Here is a 23,447-nt window from a genome sequence, read left to right on the forward strand (position 1 = left end):
AAGCCGTCCATGGAAAATTCTGAGAGAAGCCATCACCAAGTGATGGAGGTCATGGACCACAGACGGGGGGGAATCAGCGTGGTGTCAGGGCCGCACCGCCAGCTTTTTCCATTTCCGAGGACGGCCATAATCTGAGGACCTCGGTCATACATGCAGTCTGGAGCAGTGGAGAATGGCACGCTTGTTGACCGGTCTCCGGGCCAGAAGGAGGAATGGGGTCAGGGTTCTGCTTGGCGGCCATGAATCGTCTGCACGGTGCTCTCTATAGAGCGGCGGTATATCTCGGCTCCGCACATTGCACATGTGGAGAGGTTATAGCGCCATTCATTCCCTCCGCAGATGATTCCACTGTAGACCGCCAGCATCTGGCACCAGATCCGTCCGTGCCGTCCAAGCTCTTCATGGCAGGCGGGTGCTTTCATTGTTCTTCTTGTGCATTTCCATAGCTCCTTACTGACGGGATTATCTGGTTCTCCTGCCATACTTTGTACTGCGTCCTGCCTGGAGTGGACGCTCCCCGGGGTCCTTGGCGCTGTATCACATCATTTGGATCAGAATAAAGTCTTTTTTTCCTCCTACCCCAAAATCTACCCATAACTTGACTTAATTAACATTTCGGATGCTCAGAGGTTCTGCAGAATGCCACCTTACAAAAAAGAGATGAACAGCGCCACACCTGCCCACAGGCTGAGAACGGTACTGCAGTTCATTTATTTTACTGAACCATGAGCAGAATTATAAATGCAGCTCTGGAGGATATCAGAAATGTACACTGATGTCACCAGTGATGTCATTATCACCCTAGAAATTACCCCGAAAGACTCAATAATGCAGGAATGCCTAGATTATGCATAAATATACGGTATATATAGTAAAACGTATATATATCAGACTGCAGGAGGTGACGTGTTACAACACAAGGTATCCCGCCATATTATAGCAGGTTCCAGAAGATCGACCCTACGACATCTGTTGTGTCTATGAGGGGCTATAGCCCCATTTACAGAATGTGCCATGAGATGAAGCATAAAAAGTATCAATATGAAGTATCAGATTAAGGCTTCATTTACACATCTGATTTTTGCGCACAAGTTCTATATGTATTTTTCACGGATAACACTTGCACCTATGACAGTCTACGGGGGGAAACCAAAAGTAGCAAAAGATCTGCGAGGAGGACGGACACCGGGAGCAGGAGGTGATAATGTGCGAGATCCGCGCCATAACTGCACTCTGTAATTATCAGATCCGTCCGGGGCGCGAGCAACGTACACATGAGATATGCAAAGTGTACGGATAATGTAGTCACAGCTCAGACAGCGCGGTAATCACAGTGCACAGAGGATGATGGGGGTGATTCTTATCAACTGGGATGTAAGATGGAAAGTCACCGATTACGTTACTGTCTGAAAATCTAAAAATGGACAAATCTACTATATAATTGTCTAAGGGTCACTTCCGTCTGTCTGTCCTTCTGTCTGTCTGTCTGTCACGGATATTCATTGGTCGCGGCCTCTGTCTGTCATGGAAATCCAAGTCGCTGATTGGTCGCGGCAAAACGGCCACGACCAATCAGCGACGGGCACAGTCCGGCGGCAAAATGGCCGCTCCTTCCTCACCGCAGTCAGGGCCCCTTCCATACTCCCCTCCAGTCAGCGCTCACACAGGGTTAATGGCAGCGGTAACGGACCGCATTATGCCGCGGGTAACCCACTCCGTTACCGCTGCTATTAACCCTGTGTAGCCAACTTTTTACTATTGATGCTGCCTATGCGGCATCAATAGTTAAAAGATCTAATGTTAAAAATAATAAAAAAAAAATAAAAAATAGTTATATACTCACCGTCCGTCACCCCCAGCATCGAAAACAGGCCTTTCCCGCTCCTCGCGACGCTCCGGTGACCGCTCCATGCATTGCGGTCTCGCGAGATGATGACGTGCGGTCTCGCGAGACCACTACGTCATCATCTCATGAGACCGCAATGCACTCTTGGGACCGGAGCGAGCGAGGAGCATCGGTAACCGCTTCGCCGGAAGGTGAGTATATAACTCTTTCATATTTTAATTCTTTTTTTTAACAGGGATATGGTACCCACATTGCTATATACTACGTGGGCTGTGCAATATACTACGTGGGCTGTGCAATATCCTACGTGGGCTGGGCAATATACTACGTGGGCTGTGCAATATACTACGTGGGCTGTGCAATATAATACGTGGGCTGTGCAATATACTACGTGGGCTGTGCAATATAATACGTGGTCTGTGCAATATACTACGTGGGCTGTGCTATATACTACGTGGGCTGGGCAATATACTACGTGGGCTGGGCAATATACTACGTGGGCTGTGCAATATACTACGTGGGCTGTGCAATATAATACGTGGTCTGTGCAATATACTACGTGGGCTGTGCAATGTACTACGTAGGCTGGGCAATATACTACGTGGGCTGTGCAATATACTACGTGGGCTGTGCAATATACTACGTGGGTTGCGCAATGTACTACGTGGGCTGTGCTATATACTACGTGGGCTGTGCAATATAATACGTGGGCTGTGCAATATACTACGTGGGCTGTGCTATATACTACGTGGGCTGGGCAATATACTACGTGGGCTGTGCAATGTACTGCATGGGCTGTGCAATATACTCCGTGGCTGTGCAATATACTACGTGGGCTGTGCAATATACTGCGTGGGCTGTGCAATATACTGCGTGGGCTGTGCAATATACTACGTGGGCTGTGCTATATACTACGTGGGCTGTGCAATATAATACGTGGGCTGTGCAATATACTACGTGGGCTGTGCTATATACTACGTGGGCTGTGCAATATAATACGTGGGCTGTGCAATATACTACGTGGGCTGTGCTATATACTACGTGGGCTGGGCAATATACTACGTGGGCTGTGCAATGTACTGCATGGGCTGTGCAATGTACTGCATGGGCTGTGCAATGTACTACGTGGCCTGTGCAATATACTACGTGGGCTGTGCTATATACTACGTGGACTGTGCAATATACTACATGGGCTGTGCAATGTACTACATAGGCTGTGCAATATACTACGTGGGCTGTGCAATGTACTACGTGGCCTGTACAATATACTACGTGGGCTGTGCAATATACTACGTGGGCTGTGCTATATACTACGTGGACTGTGCAATATACTACATGGGCTGTGCAATGTACTACATAGGCTGTGCAATATACTACGTGGGCTGTGCTATGTAGTACGTTGGTTGTGCAATATACTGCATGGGCTGTGCTATATACTACATGGGCTGTGCAATATACTATGTGGGCTGTGCAATACACTACGTGGCCTGTGTTATACACTACGTGGGCTGTGTTATACACTACGTGGGCTGTGTTATATACCAAGTGGGTTGTGTTATACACTATGTGGGCTGTGTTATTTACTGTGTGCGTGGGCTGTTATATACTATGTGAGCTGTGTTATATGCTATGTGGGCTGTTATAGACTACGTGAGCTGTGCTATATACTCTGTGGGCTGTGCTATATACTACGTGGCTGTGCTATATACTATGTGGCTGTGCAATATACTACGTGGCTGTGCAATATACTACGTCGCTGTGCTATTTACTATGTGGGCTGTTATATACTATGTGGCTGTGCTATATACTACGTGGCCAGCCGTGAACAATCAGCAACAGGCACGGGATTTGAACCACGCTTCGCTAATTGGTCGTGGCCGGCCGAATCCTGTGTATTCAATGTATTATTCTAAAATCTTCATAAATAAACTACATACATATTCTACAATACCCGATGCGTTAGAATCGGGCTACCATCTAGTTGCTTTATATTCAGTTATCTATTACCTATCATCTATTATCATCTATTATCTATCTATCTATCTATTATCTATCTATTATCTATCTATCTATTATCTATATATTATTATAGATTGGACAGATAATAGATAGTTGAGGAGACATACACAGATAGATATGATACAGATGCGAGCAGCCTTATCCTGTGTAATCCAGGATTACGCCTCCGTCTCTTGTTTGCGGGCCTTGCTGCCATCACCTGGAGATCACTATTTGGATGCCGCACCGCCATCTCCTGCCCTGTTCTGGATGCCGTCCAGCTGTAAGGCCGCAGAGACTGGAGGCTGAGGGAAGCTTCGGCTAACACAGGCCTATTACAGGGATAAGTAACATATTGCTCATTAAACATTAAAACACAACAGTTGCCGCCTGCTTCTGCCAATATTTGGAGACTGTCAGTTTCCCGGCTCCGCTGCTGTCGGTAGCACGCTATGCTTTATTCATGACGCGAGCTGCTCCTCACTGAGCGCGAGCAGACAGGCCGCCGTGTTCTCCCGCAGACTCGCTCCTCTCCTCTCACTAAACAGGTTTGTTTTCTTCAGCTAATTAACGCTGCAGAAGCTGCACATTTTTCTGCTCCGTCGGCAGATGATCCAAATCCGTGGGACGACCCCATCAGCCCAGGACGGGGAACGTGTCCACACGCCGTAGACATTTGCATATAATCCTGCTATGCCTGTACTGTACAAAACTCCTCTAGATATAACCAGAGCCGCATGCAATATTAGTAAAGCAGAATATAATTACTCATGGTATTTTGGAACGAGTCTGATAAAAAAAAAAACAAAGTAAAAAATACTTAGAAGACTTTTCCTACTCATTAAAACCACTTTGCAGTTGACACGCACGTGACTTCTTTGCTCCTGATCGAATCCCTATCAAACAAATCACTGACCTATCAAAAGGGAAAACAGTAAAAAACTGCTTCAAAAACTCCTCAAAAAACACTTTAGCAAATTAAAAACTCAAAAAACGTTTTCATTTCTCGAAAAAATTCCATGTGCACGTGACTTTTATCTACTGCTGTGCAGCTTCAAGCGTAACCAAGGAATTTAGTGTTACCTATGATATCTCCATGTGAACCCCCCACAAATGGAAGAATTTTGAAAACAGCTTTGGATGCAAGCAGAGAAAAAAAGGCAGAAAATCTAAAAGGCAACAGGTCATCATGGATAGTAACCTGTGACCAATGTGTAAGGCAGACATCAGCCCAGGGGCTGTACAACTAACAGACTCAGGAAACCAGCAGAGCCCCCTACAGTGTTTTAGATAACATGAAGGTAAGGATGTGAATATACGGCTTGCTTAATGGTGTCAATATATTACCACCATGCAAAAGCAGTTCAACTACAACAGTGTCAGCGTAATAGTATCATAAAGTATCTAAATACCCCAACAACCCGAGGATGAATGTGCCTATGAAGCAGCTATGGGTACTTAGAGAGCAGAGACACATTTCAGTTTACTTTGGTCTGTATTTCAATGGTAAGTGACAAACTGCATAGGGAGGAGGTCTGCACGGGTGTCCCACTGCTAGGAAAGATTGAAAATATGCAAGTGATTGTGGTCCAAGAAAGTCCCAAAAGATCTAAACAAGTTGCATCATTTGTTTGGTGTCGGTACTTTTCAGGCCACGATGCCATCCCATTAGCCGGCATACCACTAGAGATCTTTAACCAATTCAATTAAAGACTTGCAGTAATTAGGGGCCCCGTTGCATCTTTTGCGTTAGGGCCCATGAGCGTCAAGTTACGCCACTGCCTGTAGCCCCAAATCTGGATATCAAGCGGTTCCTAAAAGACAGCCTAATGTTAATATTTGCCTTGTTGTCCCTAAGTATAGCATCGCCACAAATGTAACCCTTCTACATGATCCATCCTAAATGCCATTCCTCCTGCAACAAGGATGTTTTGGGTTTTTTTTGCAAATATCTACCCAAAAAGTGGAATTTTTGGAATTTCGAGGTTCGGCATTAATACCTTAAACCACCTCAGACCAAAGAATAGCCCGGAACCAGACTGCAGGAATCAATCAATGTGTTTTATTCTGATCAGATCCACAAATGTTTGTTTATAGTTGTAGCAATGTTTTGTTTCTCTGTTTATTGTTTTGGTTACTTTGTATCTTTTTATTTACTTTTTATCAGAAGAATTAGGACAAAGCAATGAGCAGATTTCCCGCCGTCTTCCCCTCGATATCCGGCGTGTACAGTAAGTAAACCTGCGTTCTTATTCTTTGTAGAGGCGATTGTTCTTTTATGATCAATGCTTCTATCTGTTATTGATCCCACTGTTTTCTGCGAGGAGGATAATCGCCCTGCGTCCGAGATCTGCTCTACAAATGGTTATTGATTCTGCAGCACGGCCGCGACTCATTACCGCGCTCCCTGCAACCTCCAGATAAACGCTGATGAGGAATATTATACTCCAGGGGCAGTTAAATGGCGCCTGTTATATAAACAGCTGATCACCTGGGGACTGGGGAAGATAATGTAATTTAGACACCTGACAAATCCCTTGAGAGACCTGGGAGTTAGTACTGGAGGGTGAAGGAAATTATGCAGTCTTGACATGAGTTTGAGCAAACTAGTTAACTGACCATGTGACAGCTATGGGCCCTTAGAAAGAAGGGGCCCAAACCTGGTTGTCAAAAACACATACAGTACTTTCTTCTCCAGAGTTGCTAAAAAGAGTGCAAATAAAGGGATAATCTAAACCCCCTGGGTCACAACACTAACTGGGGCTTATGTATGACTGTTATATCTGCACCCCAAGACTATAAGAGTTTATTAAACAGCATTGCAGGATATTTCATCCTTATATCAGATTTAAGAGCAATATCTGGTGCAAACATTACTGCCCTGATTCGTCATTTACAATTTATCAAAGTCCCTTTTCTTTTTCTTTTTTTTTTTTGTCTTGTGCCAATCGCAGATAGTTTTGTGAGCCGAATTGTTAAACATGGTACACGAGGTTCGTGATTTTTTTTTGCCCCCCAAAAAATTGCTCATTATTTTTGTCTTTAACCATTCTTTGCAACTTTTAAGAGCAAAATAATACTAATTATTTCAAAAATTGAACATTTGTCTAAAAATTATCCAAATAAAAAATTTCAACAGAAACCTGACTTTAGTCTGGGACTGGAGTGAGATGATACAGGGAAAAAAATGAGACATTTGGTAAAAGTTGCATTTTGTGAATTTGTCTAAAACATCTGGATAAGCAAAGTTGTCAAGAGAAAATATAAAACGGGAGAGAAAAAAGACAACTTAGAAAAATGGGGCAAAATTTTATAATAAACCGTAAAAAAGCAAAAAAAAAAGCAAATTAATTTAGAAAACTGGGGAAACAAAGATGATACATCAGAGCCTGCATCTCCATTCGTTATACATACTTTATACATCCCATGTGCATGTGTACATCCTTATAGAACAGCAATTCAGCATTGTAAATGCAGCTCTGAAGGGAAAGGGAGCATAACATTTCATTAGTGAAATTAAAGCATAGGTTAAATCTGAAAAAATAATCAAGGTGGTAGGTAAGGGTCTACAGCTTTAGACATAAAGGGGTTGTCTACATTACTCCTTTTCATATGAATTATTATGGCAAAAATACCACCTCCAATGGAAACCCCCCTCAAGACCAACTTAAAGTTGCTAAAACCTTATTATCCTGCAATTTAACTGGCCGCATACAATACCAAATTTTCCCTGTAGTGGCCGCTGCAAGGAATAGAAAGTAGCTACAATGTAACAATCCGTCCTAATATTAAACACAATGGGTAATATCTGTTTCTGCCTCTAGAGGGCGATGTAATTCATTTGAAACTAAGAGCACCTTTCTAAATGGCTTATTTGCATAAATTTCCCATGGTTCTTTGTTCTCTAAGAGTTTTTCTGTATGTTCAAATGATGCTTAAAATGACTCCATTATTTTCCACTTTTGCAATAACTTCGACCACAGCAAATCTTTGACAAATTACCCAACAGAAGCTTCCTTTTTCAGATCAATAACAACAAATCAATAAGTTTTAGTGGAAATAAGAGCAACGAAAGAAACAAAAAATATCAAAAACTCTGGAGGCCTTAAACTAGAAAGTCGCAGAACAAGAGAACGGCTGCTAATGCCGCCACTTAAAAGGGATGCCAACGCCGGATCCTCTGCCGTCCGAGAGGAAGGAAAGGAGGAGGACTCCGAATGCGGAAATGTGTTTTCCACAGATACAATTTTTATCAGCCGGCGCTGTGGAGCTGCATACGGCTGAGACGGGGAACGCGCGCGGTGGCATCGCTTTAATAAATGGCTGTGTTTTCCTTTCGCAAGCTGTTTTACATTAATGATTTATTTGGCAGAGGGACGGCTGGTGGTGGAGCGCGTCTGTCTTCACAACTCGCAGTGTTTGGGTTGGAGTTACGCTTCTCGACTATAAACGCAAAAACATTTCTGCTAACGCAAATAAATAAAGCAGATTATCTCTGAAAAAATAGATTCATTAATGAAGGAGAGCGCAAGAGACCCACCAATAAGACAGAATTATTCAGCCAAATGGATTCCCTCTGCTACACCAGAATCTTAGCAATAATTATAATTTATTCTAAATTAGTTTTCATCCATTACATAAATAATACTGCCTCAATCTACTAGAATATAAATACTATAATACTGCCCCTATGTAAAAGAATATAACTAATATAATACTGCTCCTATGTACAAGAATATAACTACTATAATACTGCCCCTATGTACAAGAATATAACTACTATAATATTGCCCTATATACAAGAATATAACTACTATAATACTGCCCCTATGTACAAGAATATAACTACTATAATACTGCTCCCCATATACAAGAATATAACTACTATAATACTGCACCTATGTACAAGAATATAACTACTATAATACTGCTCCTATGTACAAAAATATAACTACTATAATACTGCTCTTATGTACAAGAATATAACTACTATAACACTGCTCCTATGTACAAGAATATAACTACTATAATACTGCCCCTACTGTATGTACAAGAATATAACTATTATAATGCTGCCCCTATGTACAAGAATATAACTACTATAAAACTGCTCCTATGTACAAGAATATAACTACTATAATACTGCCCCTATGTACAAGAATATAATTACTATAATACTGCTCCTATGTACAAAAATATAACTACTATAATACTGCCCCTATGTACAAGAATATAACTACTATATTACTGCACCTATGTACAGGAATATAACTACTATAATACTGCCCCTATGTACAAGAATATAACTACTATAATACTGCCCCTATGTACAAGAATATAACTACTATAATACTGCCCCTATGTACAAGACTATAACTACTATAATACTGCTCCTATGTACAAGAATATAACTACTATAATACTGCCCCTATGTACAAGAATATAACTACTATAATACTGCCCCTATGTACAAGAATATAACTACTATAATACTGCCCCTATGTACAAGAATACAACTACTATAACACTGCCCCTATGTACAAGAATACAACTACTATAATACTGCCCCTATGTACAAGAATATAATTACTATAATACTGCTCCTATGTACAAGAATATAACTACTATAATATTGCCCTATATACAAGAATATAACTACTATAATACTGCCCCTATGTACAAGAATATAACTACTATAATACTGCTCCCCATATACAAGAATATAACTACTATAATACTGTTCCTATGTACAAAAATATAACTACTATAATACTGCCCCTATGTACAAGAATATAACTACTATAATACTGCTCCTATGTACAAAAATATAACTACTATAATACTGCTCTTATGTACAAGAATATAACTACTATAACACTGCTCCTATGTACAAGAATATAACTACTATAATACTGCCCCTACTGTATGTACAAGAATATAACTATTATAATGCTGCCCCTATGTACAAGAATATAACTACTATAAAACTGCTCCTATGTACAAGAATATAACTACTATAATACTGCCCCTATGTACAAGAATATAATTACTATAATACTGCTCCTATGTACAAAAATATAACTACTATAATACTGCCCCTATGTACAAGAATATAACTACTATATTACTGCACCTATGTACAGGAATATAACTACTATAATACTGCCCCTATGTACAAGAATATAACTACTATAATACTGCCCCTATGTACAAGAATATAACTACTATAATACTGCCCCTATATACAAGAATATAACTACTATAATACTGCCCCTATGTACAAGAATATAACTACTATAATACTGCCCCTATGTACAAGACTATAACTACTATAATACTGCTCCTATGTACAAGAATTTAACTACTATAATACTGCCCCTATGTACAAGAATATAACTACTATAATACTGCCCCTATGTACAAGAATATAACTACTATAATACTGCACCTATGTACAAGAATATAACTACTATAATACTGCTCCTATGTAAAAGAATATAACTACTATAATACTGCTCCTATATACAAGAATATAACTACTATAATACTGCCCCTATGTACAAGAATACAACTACTATAATACTGCCCCTATGTACAAGAATATAACTACTATAATACTGCCCCTATGTACAAGACTATAACTACTATAATACTGCTCCTATGTACAAGAATATAACTACTATAATACTGCCCCTATGTACAAGAATATAACTACTATAATACTGCTCCTATGTTCAAGAATATAATATATTACTGCCCCTATGTACAAGAATATAACTACTATAATACTGCTCCTATGTACAAGAATATAATATAATACTGCCCCTATGTACAAGAATATAACTACTATAATACTGCTCCTATGTACAAGAATATAACTACTATAATACTGCCCCTATGTACAAGAATACAACTACTATAATACTGCCCCTATGTACAAGAATATAATTACTATAATACTGCTCCTATGTACAAGAATATAACTACTATAATACTGCTCCTATGTACAAGAATATAACTACTATAATACTGCCCCTATGTACAAGAATACAACTGCTATAACACTGCCCCTATGTACAAGAATACAACTACTATAATACTGCCCCTATGTACAAGAATATAATTACTATAATACTGCTCCTATGTACAAGAATATAACTACTATAATACTGCCCCTATGTACAAGAATATAACTACTATATTACTGCACCTATGTACAGGAATATAACTACTATAATACTGCTCTTATGTACAAGAATATAACTAATATAATACTGCTCCTATGTACAAGAATATAACTACTATAATACTGCCCCTATGTACAAGAATATAACTACTATAATACTGCCCCTATGTACAAGAATACAACTACTATAATACTGCCCCTATGTACAAGAATATAACTACTATAATACTGCCCCTATGTACAAGACTATAACTACTATAATACTGCTCCTATTTACAAGAATATAACTACTATAATACTGCCCCTATGTACAAGAATATAACTACTATAATACTGCCCCTATGTACAAGAATATAACTACTATAATACTGCCCCTATGTACAAGAATACAACTACTATAATACTGCCCCTATGTACAAGAATACAACTACTATAATACTGCCCCTATGTACAAGAATATAATTACTATAATACTGCTCCTATGTACAAGAATATAACTACTATAATACTGCCCCTATGAACAAGAATATAACTACTATATTACTGCACCTATGTACAAGAATATAACTACTATAATACTGCTCCTATGTACAAGAATATAACTACTATAATACTGCTCCTATATACAAGAATATAACTACTATAATACTGCCCCTATGTACAAGAATACAACTACTATAATACTGCCCCTATGTACAAGAATATAACTACTATAATACTGCCCCTATGTACAAGACTATAACTACTATAATACTGCTCCTATGTACAAGAATATAACTACTATAATACTGCCCCTATGTACAAGAATATAACTACTATAATACTGCTCCTATGTACAAGAATATAATATATTACTGCCCCTATGTACAAGAATATAACTACTATAATACTGCCCCTATGTACAAGAATACAACTACTATAATACTGCCCCTATGTACAAGAATACAACTACTATAATACTGCCCCTATGTACAAGAATATAATTACTATAATACTGCTCCTATGTACAAGAATATAACTACTATAATACTGCCCCTATGAACAAGAATATAACTACTATATTACTGCACCTATGTACAAGAATATAACTACTATAATACTGCTCCTATGTACAAGAATATAACTACTATAATACTGCTCCTATATACAAGAATATAACTACTATAATACTGCCCCTATGTACAAGAATACAACTACTATAATACTGCCCCTATGTACAAGAATATAACTACTATAATACTGCCCCTATGTACAAGACTATAACTACTATAATACTGCTCCTATGTACAAGAATATAACTACTATAATACTGCCCCTATGTACAAGAATATAACTACTATAATACTGCTCCTATGTACAAGAATATAATATATTACTGCCCCTATGTACAAGAATATAACTACTATAATACTGCTCCTATGTACAAGAATATAATATAATACTGCCCCTATGTACAAGAATACAACTACTATAACACTGCCCCTATGTACAAGAATACAACTACTATAATACTGCCCCTATGTACAAGAATATAATTACTATAATACTGCTCCTATGTACAAGAATATAACTACTATAATATTGCCCTATATACAAGAATATAACTACTATAATACTGCCCCTATGTACAAGAATATAACTACTATAATACTGCTCCCCATATACAAGAATATAACTACTATAATACTGTTCCTATGTACAAAAATATAACTACTATAATACTGCCCCTATGTACAAGAATATAACTACTATAATACTGCTCCTATGTACAAAAATATAACTACTATAATACTGCTCTTATGTACAAGAATATAACTACTATAACACTGCTCCTATGTACAAGAATATAACTACTATAATACTGCCCCTACTGTATGTACAAGAATATAACTATTATAATGCTGCCCCTATGTACAAGAATATAACTACTATAAAACTGCTCCTATGTACAAGAATATAACTACTATAATACTGCCCCTATGTACAAGAATATAATTACTATAATACTGCTCCTATGTACAAAAATATAACTACTATAATACTGCCCCTATGTACAAGAATATAACTACTATATTACTGCACCTATGTACAGGAATATAACTACTATAATACTGCCCCTATGTACAAGAATATAACTACTATAATACTGCCCCTATGTACAAGAATATAACTACTATAATACTGCCCCTATATACAAGAATATAACTACTATAATACTGCCCCTATGTACAAGAATATAACTACTATAATACTGCCCCTATGTACAAGACTATAACTACTATAATACTGCTCCTATGTACAAGAATTTAACTACTATAATACTGCCCCTATGTACAAGAATATAACTACTATAATACTGCCCCTATGTACAAGAATATAACTACTATAATACTGCACCTATGTACAAGAATATAACTACTATAATACTGCTCCTATGTAAAAGAATATAACTACTATAATACTGCTCCTATATACAAGAATATAACTACTATAATACTGCCCCTATGTACAAGAATACAACTACTATAATACTGCCCCTATGTACAAGAATATAACTACTATAATACTGCCCCTATGTACAAGACTATAACTACTATAATACTGCTCCTATGTACAAGAATATAACTACTATAATACTGCCCCTATGTACAAGAATATAACTACTATAATACTGCTCCTATGTTCAAGAATATAATATATTACTGCCCCTATGTACAAGAATATAACTACTATAATACTGCTCCTATGTACAAGAATATAATATAATACTGCCCCTATGTACAAGAATATAACTACTATAATACTGCTCCTATGTACAAGAATATAACTACTATAATACTGCCCCTATGTACAAGAATACAACTACTATAATACTGCCCCTATGTACAAGAATATAATTACTATAATACTGCTCCTATGTACAAGAATATAACTACTATAATACTGCTCCTATGTACAAGAATATAACTACTATAATACTGCCCCTATGTACAAGAATACAACTGCTATAACACTGCCCCTATGTACAAGAATACAACTACTATAATACTGCCCCTATGTACAAGAATATAATTACTATAATACTGCTCCTATGTACAAGAATATAACTACTATAATACTGCCCCTATGTACAAGAATATAACTACTATATTACTGCACCTATGTACAGGAATATAACTACTATAATACTGCTCTTATGTACAAGAATATAACTAATATAATACTGCTCCTATGTACAAGAATATAACTACTATAATACTGCCCCTATGTACAAGAATATAACTACTATAATACTGCCCCTATGTACAAGAATACAACTACTATAATACTGCCCCTATGTACAAGAATATAACTACTATAATACTGCCCCTATGTACAAGACTATAACTACTATAATACTGCTCCTATTTACAAGAATATAACTACTATAATACTGCCCCTATGTACAAGAATATAACTACTATAATACTGCCCCTATGTACAAGAATATAACTACTATAATACTGCCCCTATGTACAAGAATACAACTACTATAATACTGCCCCTATGTACAAGAATACAACTACTATAATACTGCCCCTATGTACAAGAATATAATTACTATAATACTGCTCCTATGTACAAGAATATAACTACTATAATACTGCCCCTATGAACAAGAATATAACTACTATATTACTGCACCTATGTACAAGAATATAACTACTATAATACTGCTCCTATGTACAAGAATATAACTACTATAATACTGCTCCTATATACAAGAATATAACTACTATAATACTGCCCCTATGTACAAGAATACAACTACTATAATACTGCCCCTATGTACAAGAATATAACTACTATAATACTGCCCCTATGTACAAGACTATAACTACTATAATACTGCTCCTATGTACAAGAATATAACTACTATAATACTGCCCCTATGTACAAGAATATAACTACTATAATACTGCTCCTATGTACAAGAATATAATATATTACTGCCCCTATGTACAAGAATATAACTACTATAATACTGCTCCTATGTACAAGAATATAATATAATACTGCCCCTATGTACAAGAATATAACTACTATAATACTGCTCCTATGTACAAGAATATAACTACTATAATACTGCCCCTATGTACAAGAATACAACTACTATAATACTGCCCCTATGTACAAGAATATAATTACTATAATACTGCTCCTATGTACAAGAATATAATATATTACTGTCCCTATGTACAAGAATATAACTACTATAATACTGCTCCTATGTACAAGAATATAATATAATACTGCCCCTATGTACAAGAATATAACTACTATAATACTGCTCCTATGTACAAGAATATAACTACTATAATACTGTTCCTATGTACAAGAATATAACTAATATAATACTGCTCCTATGTACAAGAATATAACTACTATAATACTGCCCCTATGTACAAGAATATTACTACTATAATACTGCTCCTATGTACAAGAATATAACTACTATAATACTGCTCCTATGTACAAGAATATAACTACTATAATACTGCCCCTATGTACAAGAATACAACTACTATAATACTGCCCCTATGTACAAGAATATAATTACTATAATACTGCTCCTATGTACAAGAATATAATATATTACTGTCCCTATGTACAAGAATATAACTACTATAATACTGCTCCTATGTACAAGAATATAATATAATACTGCCCCTATGTACAAGAATATAACTACTATAATACTGCTCCTATGTACAAGAATATAACTACTATAATACTGTTCCTATGTACAAGAATATAACTAATATAATACTGCTCCTATGTACAAGAATATAACTACTATAATACTGCTCCTATGTACAAGAATATAACTACTATAATACTGCTCCTATGTACAAGAATATAACTACTATAATACTGCCCCTATGTACAAGAATATTACTACTATAATACTGCTCCTATGTGCAAGAATATAACTACTATAATACTGCTCCTATGTGCAAGAATATAACTACTATAAAACTGCTCCTATGTACAAGAATATAACTACTATAATACTGCTCCTATGTGCAAGAATATAACTACTATAATACTGCTCCTATGTACAAGAATATAACTACTATAATACTGCTCCTATGTACAAGAATATGACTAATATAATACTGCTCCTATGTACAAGAATATAACTAATATAATACTGCCCCTATGTACAAGAATATAACTACTATAATACTGCTCCTATGTACAAGAATATAACTAATATAATACTGCTCCTATGTACAAGAATATAACTACTATAATACTGCTCCTATGTGCAAGAATATAACTACTATAATACTGCTCCTATGTGCAAGAATATAACTACTATAATACTGCTCCTAGGTACAAGAATAAACTACTATAATACTGCTCCTATGTGCAAGAATATAACTACTATAATACTGCTCCTATGTACAAGAATATAACTACTATAATACTGCCCCTATGTTCAAGAATATAACTACTATAATACTGCTCCTATGTGCAAGAATATAACTACTATAATACTGCACCTGTGTACAAGAATATAACTACTATAATACTGCTCCTATGTACAAGAATATAACTAATATAATACTGCTCCTATGTACAAGAATATAACTAATATAATACTGCCCCTATGTACAAGAATATAACTACTATAATACTGCTCCTATGTACAAGAATATAATATATTACTGCCCCTATGTACAAGAATATAACTACTATAATACTGCTCCTAGGTACAAGAATATAACTACTATAATACTGCTCCAATGTACAAGAATATAACTACTATAATACTGCTCCTATGTACAAGAATATAACTACTATAATACTGCTCCTGTGTACAAGAATATAACTACTATAATACTGCCCCTATGTACAAGAATATAACTACTATAATACTGCTCCTATGTACAAGAATATAACTACTATAATACTGCTCCTATGTACAAGAATATAACTACTATAATACTGCTCCTATGTACAAGAATATAAGTACTATAATACTGCCCCCTATGTACAAGAATATAACTACTATAATACTGCTCCTATGTACAAGAATATAACTACTATAATACTGCTCCTATGTACAAGAATATAACTACTATAATACTGCCCCCTATGTACAAGAATATAACTAATATAATACTGCTGCAATGTACAAGAATATAACTACTATAATACTGCCCCTATGTACAAGAATATAACTACTATAATACTGCTCCTATGTACAAGAATATAACTACTATAATACTGCTCCTGTGTACAAGAATATAACTACTATAATACTGCCCCTATGTACAAGAATATAACTACTATAATACTGCTCCTATGTACAAGAATATAATATAATACTGCCCCTATGTACAAGAATATAACTACTATAATACTGCCCCCTATGTACAAGAATATAACTACTATAATACTGCCTCCTATGTACAAGAATATAGCTGCTATAATACTGCCCCTATGTACAAGAATATAAGTATAATGCTACTTGTTTTATTAATCAGCACAATAAATATCTGCTCATACACCGCCGTTTGTGATCTTCCCTGACACATTGTGAGAGTTGAGTGTAGCAACCAGAGTTTTTTTTTCTCTATAATCATTCTCCCCCTCCCCCACTGGCATTAATCAGTAATTGTAGTCAGGGGACCTATATATCTTAGTGATCGTTGGATCGTTCTGCACAAATATTCAGATCAATGTGTCTCCTCTGTTGTGATGTTGCTACAGGTCCTAATGACAGCAGATTAAATATGTTATAATTACAGATCTGGGGTCGGTAATGATTTTTGTTTTCCCACTAGTTATATTTTTCAATCTTATGAAGGCAAAAATAATACAATTTAATCCCCTGACTTGGAGATAGTTGGAGGATGGGTGGGTAAAATACGCAACCTGATTAAAATGTTGATAGCCATTTGCTGAAGGTGAAACATCTTCTTCAGTGATGAGAAATAGCATTTAATCTGCAGATGGAGAGATTAATTTGCTCATAATGTGAGTGAGTGACAGGAGCGGCTTATAGCGGAGCCTTGTGCTGCCACATCGCCTCCTATCTATATCATGGTGATGATGATAAACTCAAAATTGTCAGATATTGGGAATCATGTTTCATAATTTTTTTCCAGTTAAGAAGGTGTAATTTTTTTTAAATCCATTCTTCTAATTGGTGCCAAATTTTAAAATGTTAAATATTTAATTAACAAAATATGTAAACAAATGCCGGTTTCAATAATTTATTGTACTTACGATATTTAAATTTAATTTACTAATGCTAATGAGTCTAAGAAATGACCCCATATAGGGAGTTGAGAATATTACAGCTTAAAGTGATATTGTTTCAGAATTATTTTTTTAAATGTTAGAAAAATAACATAAACACTAACAGAAATTCCAAATTTCATCTTTAGATAAAGGGGATAAGTGTTACATTCAGGGTAGATTTACAGCCTGGTTTACTGTATGTTTCGAGTTCTTATGATAAGGACAGCCCATGAGGTTCTGGCCACACCCACGAGGACACAGTGTACATTGATAAGATAGTAACACTTTGTGTTACTGCAACAAGTTGTAGGTTAAAGTCTTATTGGCATCTCCTATCTTCTATCTTTCTGGTTTTTTACTTGCCAGAAGGCTGTGTACTCCAGATGTCAATTCAGATCAGTGGTCTGGCTGCAATAATGAAAGCAGTGGAGCTCAACAGAGGACCGCGGGGGCGTAAAGCTAGCTGGATCCAATGAGGGCCACTTCATAGCAGTGATTTCAAGCCCTACACAAAGAGCGTGCAAGCATGCACTTCTTCTCTAAGATACCGACCACCCCTGATGGACTACAGAGGTGGTTGGAAAGCTAGGCAACAACTGTACAATTAAAAAACATCTTCTGTTATTGATGACAGAGAATTTTTAATATGATGCACTTTGTAAAGTTGTTTGTCTTTTACAATCAACAATAATAAAATTTAAGTTATTTAAGAAGTTTACACAACATTTTTAAGAGGTCGATGTTACATTTTAAACCTCAAACACTTCCTTGATGCAGATTAGAATTACGGCCATACTGTGTTTTCTTTTGTTGCTGTTGCTTTTTTTAAGTTTTCTTTCACATGGACAGCCCATGAGGATCTGGTCACACCCAGGAGGACACAGTATATATGGATTAATAATACACAGCATGAAGTCTTGTGTTTTATTATATAGGAGCATAAAAGAAGTACTGGAAGAGATGAAATAGTTACAAAGTAATATATCTACTCTAGAATCATACAACTTGGCTGCGGACTGGTGAAATTATGTGCAGAATTCTCTTTGATTATTCCAAGGTTAGCAACCAATGCATTGGTGAATTGGCTCAAGATTCAAGGAAAGTATGGCACAGAGGATAGACAAACACGAAGATCTGTCTTGTCAAAATCTAGCATCATAATAAAGATCCCATTTTGATCTTTCCAATGTGGTCATTTATTGGTGGACCTCACTAATCATCAGAATCCACTTATGGTGAACGAAAGATTTGTAGAAAAATTCACACATCGACTCTTCGCAACATGTAGGGGAAATGAAGCTGGACTATTTGACTTTCCATACCAATGAATCATTTCTGTTTGGTCCAGACTCTAGAAGGTGGTAAAGTGTACATCAATGCCTTTGATTAGAATTAATAACCAGCCATGGGCAATGATAAATCACAGTGAGGCAGAGTAGCAAGATCAACCAAGATCAATATGGCAAAGTCAATAAAAGTTTGCCAATAAGCTATCTCTAGAGGAAAGAAAAACTATTTCACAAGTCCCAACTATTGGAAGTCGTTCACTATAAGTTACTGTCCAACTTTTCCAGAAGTCTTGAAGTCTTGCAACATGACTAGGAATATTAGCCGAAATGGAGACCCATCTATGGACAGCTGTTTTGGGGGTGTTTGTTACTGTATTTCAGGGTTTGGATAGCTTGATCCAGATTCGAGGAATAAGTGGATCTTCTCCTATTGGCAATGCTCCATGGAACTAAGAAATGCAAATTTGCTCTCTTCACTGGAAATAAATGATCTATTAAGTGATAACTATTGGAGTTAGCTCCCGAAATAGCTGTCTGTAGATGGTTTGGCGATTATCCATCATCATGTTGCTCTTTGATGGTTCAGTCATAGACTTATAAAGAGACCTCCATTAGGTGTCACTGGAGAGAGCTAATTTACATACTTTTCTCCCATAGCGCATTGCCAATAGGACTCTATGCTCAGCTGGTCTCCATAAGTCGTGCCACTCCAACTCCTAAAGAAAAGTCAAGACAAACAATTTGGTAAAATCTGAAGATCGAAATGAGGAGATAAAGTCTACACTTGACCAGTAAGGTAATGATGTAGATAGTTATGTCTTTGTGTCAATATTTGCTAAAGACATGAGATGGAAGCCATCAGTCATCTGTAGGATTACCAGTCGTTCATCTACCTCTACTTTTGGCCAATAGCATTATAGACAAATTTGGTCAATGTACGTAAAAGTCCACCATCCATGTGTCTGCTCCGTTCTGAGGTCACATCAGCAATTTCCAAAACAAACTTCAGATTCTGGCAATTGTTGGCCAAACAATCCGACAGAAAGACCATTGTCAATGGATCGTTGGCCTCTGGTCTGTTGGATGACAGGACGCGACCAAGGAATAGAGGATAAATGAACACTTTTGGCCATGGATCTGGGATAACGAGTCCATCACCTGTTGTCATGCCTGATCTTCTAGCTTCTCCTTCCTTCACGCTTCACCAAGACTTTTTATCTTCTTGATCTAATTTCAAAAAGTTGCCAAATACCAGAAAAGATCATAATCACCCTGAAGATGAAGTATGGAGATGACAACCCTACAACACAGTAATTCCTCGTCTCCAATGCTCATTACCGATGCCGATCTGTTCCACCTTTTTGCTCTTGATTTCATGGTGTAACATTTCCCAAATTGATGACATTTTCCTCTATTGATCAAACTGAGAAGAAAGCGCATGAGTCTATAAAAAAAAATGGACCTGTACAGGTGGAGCCACGGAGATGAATTGTTTTTTACTTTTATCCTGACAGATCGCTATTTGATTTTAAGGAGGAAACGATAACACTTTTCTTTCTTTTTTTTGTTTTTTTTTTAGGATGGGAGAATAAATAGCAGCAAAGCTCCGACGGGTGGGTGAGGGGGAGAAAAAAAATGTTTGTAAAATGTCCAATCTCGGCTCAATTATTCATGTGCAATCTTGGAGAGAGGGACACTTTATTAAAGCGCCCTGACAGTTGCTGCTTTATTCTTCATACTTCTAAAGGCATTAATGTAATCGTTAGTAGTCCTGAACTTCTGTGACAACTCTTCACGAGAAGGAACTTTTCTTAATAGAGTCACTGCTCAGAAGAGATTGCAAGATTAGTAACTTTCCCACAGTGCTGGCGGCTCGCTGCGTGTCCCAGAATCCTCTAGTTTTATCGAAATCTCTGAATGCCAGCAAGAGTATAGCGGAGTCCTGAGCAGGGGTGGGGTTTTGGGGGTGGGTAGGTGTCAATCATTGGTGGAGCTGATTAAGAACCTCCTCATTTTGGTTCCTCCCTCGTTAAGTGAACGCCCCTAGAAAGTACAACTACTTTTTTTAGTACGAGTCCTGGCTACAAAATGCAAAGTCAAAGTGCCACCACCAGATACCACCAGAGCTACCCACCCCCATAAGTAAGAATAACCACAAATGTAGTCACTTCACACTCATTTGCAGTCCCAGCCACGTGCACCCACCAAGATCTGCCCCTGAAGAGCAGCTTTGTACACCCAGCAGGCCCCCGACCAGAGTGTAGCCATGTATGACTACAACAGCAGCCATGAATACCTATATGGGGGGCAGCCACATGTGTATCTTGAAGTGTACTTCTATGCCCCCATCTGGAATCCATCAAGTCCCGTCATATTTCTCCCATATGGAGTCCAGATGACCATATAAAATGAAGGGTAGGTCGGCAGCTCTGAGCTCCATGATGCTAACAGATGACCAGTTCCAACCAATGTTCTGTAAAGTGTAAACAGTCAATGCAAAGCTTCTCAATTGGATCCACCAATACTTGCCCCCGCCCACTCTGATAGACCCACCCCCGCTTAGACTTTGATATCCAATAACTATTATGTCCCCGTCTTCATCCCTATCTCAGACTACAATGCAGCCTCCATGGTAGATCCAACCCTGGGTCTATCACAGATCTTCTTCTTTAATAAAAATGCTAAATTATAAAATATGAATCTTTGCATCGGGGCAACAAGTGTAGATTTTAGCAGTAAGTGCTGTAAGGTGAGAGTGCGACACTAATTCCTCCGTTGTGATGAGCCGGGGTCGCCGCCTTCCCGCTCCTCAGCTCGCACGTCCCCTACCTCCTCCAGCAACACCCGTCATTTGCACCAAGTTCTGCCAGCTCCGTCACCTCTCGCCAGATAAAAGCTTTCTATGGGATATTCGGACGAACGGGTTACGACCCTGATCTACATGTTTCATTTATAGTATTTAATGGCCAAAATTGTATCTAATCGGCTTACGTGACGGAATTGTTTGCATTTGTTAATTGCCCTGAGAAACCCTGTATACAGATAAGAACCCCTGGGATATGGACCCCAGACTGTCCCTGTATACATACCCCAGACGAGCCCTGTATACAGATCCCAGACCAGCACTGTATACAGACCCCAGACTGGACCTGTATACAGACCCCAGACCGGCCCTGTATACAGACCGCAGACCAGCCCTGTATGCAGACCCCAGACCAGCCCTGTATACAGACCCCAGACCAGCCCTGTATACAGATCCCAGACCAGCACTGTATACAGACCCCAGACTGGACCTGTATACAGACCCCAGACCGGCACTGTATACAGACCCCAGACGAGCCCTGTATACAGATCCCAGACCAGCCCTGTATGCAGACCCCAGACCGGCCCTGTATACAGACCCCAGACCGGCCCTGTATACAGACCCCAGACCAGCCCTGTATACAGATCCCAGACCACCACTGTATACAGACCCCAGACCAGCCCTGTATACAGACCCCAGATGAGCCCTGTATACAGACCCCACACCAGCCCTGTATACAGACCCCAGACCAGCCCTGTATACAGACCCCAGACCAGCCCTGTATACAGACCCCAGACCAGCCCTACATACAGACCCAAGACCAGCCCTACATACAGACCCCAGACCGGCCCTGTATACAGACCCCAGACCAGCCCTGTATACAGACCCCAGATCGTCCCTGTATATAGACCCCAGACAAGCCCTGCATACAGACCCCAGACCAGCCCTGTATACAGACCCCAGATGAGCCCTGTATGCAGATCCCAGACCAGCCCTGTATACAGACCCCAAACCAGCCCTGTATACAGA

General features: G+C 37.9%; 1 protein-coding gene and 1 long non-coding RNA gene across 3 annotated transcripts in view; one reads left to right on the forward strand and one right to left on the reverse strand.

Moving 5' to 3' along the window:
- The window catches only part of LSAMP (limbic system associated membrane protein), a 906,496-nt gene that overhangs the window by 92,900 nt on the left and 790,149 nt on the right, over window positions 1–23,447 (reverse strand). The gene's annotated exons all lie outside the window — the stretch shown is intronic.
- The window catches only part of LOC143814972 (uncharacterized), a 59,643-nt gene that overhangs the window by 22,204 nt on the left and 13,992 nt on the right, over window positions 1–23,447 (forward strand). The window contains exon 2 of the long non-coding RNA XR_013223649.1: window positions 6,012–6,075. This is a non-coding gene — a long non-coding RNA (uncharacterized LOC143814972). The remainder of the gene's footprint in view (window positions 1–6,011; window positions 6,076–23,447) is intronic.

This window comes from Ranitomeya variabilis, chromosome 3 (genome assembly GCF_051348905.1).
Source record: "Ranitomeya variabilis isolate aRanVar5 chromosome 3, aRanVar5.hap1, whole genome shotgun sequence".
NCBI lineage: Eukaryota > Metazoa > Chordata > Amphibia > Anura > Dendrobatidae > Ranitomeya > Ranitomeya variabilis.